We start from the raw sequence: 1,528 nt of genomic DNA, 5'->3' as shown, positions 1-1,528 counted from the left end.
CCCAGAAAGTATATTTATATGACACACACACACACACACATCTGTCTGTTCAGGTTGAAGACTAATGGTGGTTTAATCCAAGGTTAACTCATCAATTTTGACTTTTTTTAAATTAATTTTTTGTCAAATCCCAGAAAGTGGATTTCACATTTATCAACAGCATACTTTATTAAGTTTATATTATTTGCATTAGGGTTGCCCCATAATAGGGGATAATAATAAAAGTACAAATTTGATTGTCCTTGAAAAGCATTTTATTGTTTCATTACAAACACAGAGCTTAGGAAGACAAACCTCAGCCTTAGCATCTCGTTTGCGGCTCCAAAATATAAAAAACATAATATTGTAAAATATATTCATCATGTTCACAGCTAAGATAAACATCTTTTATCTTTTTCCATTTTCACGCAATCTCAGTTTAACATAGAATCCTGCTGATTTTTCGGCATCACTTTAAAAAAAGACCAGACAAATTATTTTTTTATTGTTTATATACTGATAAAGAAATCAGACTTGTATTTTTATTGAAGCTTCCCATCAAAACCACGTGACTTCAGAACAAACGTGTGCTTTTTCTGGGAGACATCAACAAAAATTGGCTAAAAGTTGCAAAAGCATCTAAAAAGTAGCAAATTATTGATTAAAAAGTACATTTAAATATAGAAAATTTACAAAAAAAAGATGGTAAATTTTTCACACATTTTATTTGAAACACTCTTGAAGCTGAAAGTCTATTTCCAAAAAGCATCTTTAAATTCCATTTCTAAAAATTTGCAAAAGTTGCATTTAGTGAAAGACTTCTGGACTTGATTTTTCGTGGCAAATCTTTTCCTGTTAACCTGGAATTTCGTGCAAGAAGTAGATTTGTGGAGAAGGCCGTGGGAGCCCCCGCTCTTACTGCTCGTTTCCCTCCATCGTTGTGCTCAGGTGTTGGAGAAACAGATGGGCGTGTAATGTGTAACACTACAGGTCGCATGCGGGAAACTGGGTTTGCTCTGATGGGAAATGGCTATTTACGTATCTGAAAATGGAGTGTGCCTCTCTGACATTTTCACAGCCCTGCAGGTACGAGTAACCTTCAGTGGGAAACGGAAAAGGAGGAGGGGGGGGAGGAGGAAAGTGATTATGAGGAAGAGGAGAATGACTGGAAATGGAATAAAAAAATTTAAAAAACCGGAGCTTGGTGGGAAATAAAATAAAAACAGACAAGTTCATTAAATGTATATGAAAGGAACATATATAATAAAATTAATTCAGTTCAATTCAATTCAGTTTATTTATATACGTAGCGCCGAATCACAACAAAGTTGTCTCAGGGCACTGAACAGAAATATTCACATACCGTATTTTTTGGACTATAAGGCGCAATTAAAATCCTTTAACTTTGTTTAACCAACTTTGTTAGTTAAAATCCTTTATTTTCTCAAAAATCAACAGTGAGCCTTATGTATTATTTCTGGTTATGCTTACTGACCTCAAACCAATTTTATGTGGTTATTGTGAATGAGTTGGATAAAGTTTGACTTGT

This window comes from Nematolebias whitei, chromosome 15, assembly GCF_014905685.2.
Source record: "Nematolebias whitei isolate Nwh7 chromosome 15, NemWhi1, whole genome shotgun sequence".
NCBI classification, from domain to species: Eukaryota; Metazoa; Chordata; class Actinopteri; order Cyprinodontiformes; family Rivulidae; genus Nematolebias; species Nematolebias whitei.
The sequence above is the reverse complement of the archived record's forward strand: the minus strand, read 5'-3'. Positions refer to the sequence as shown.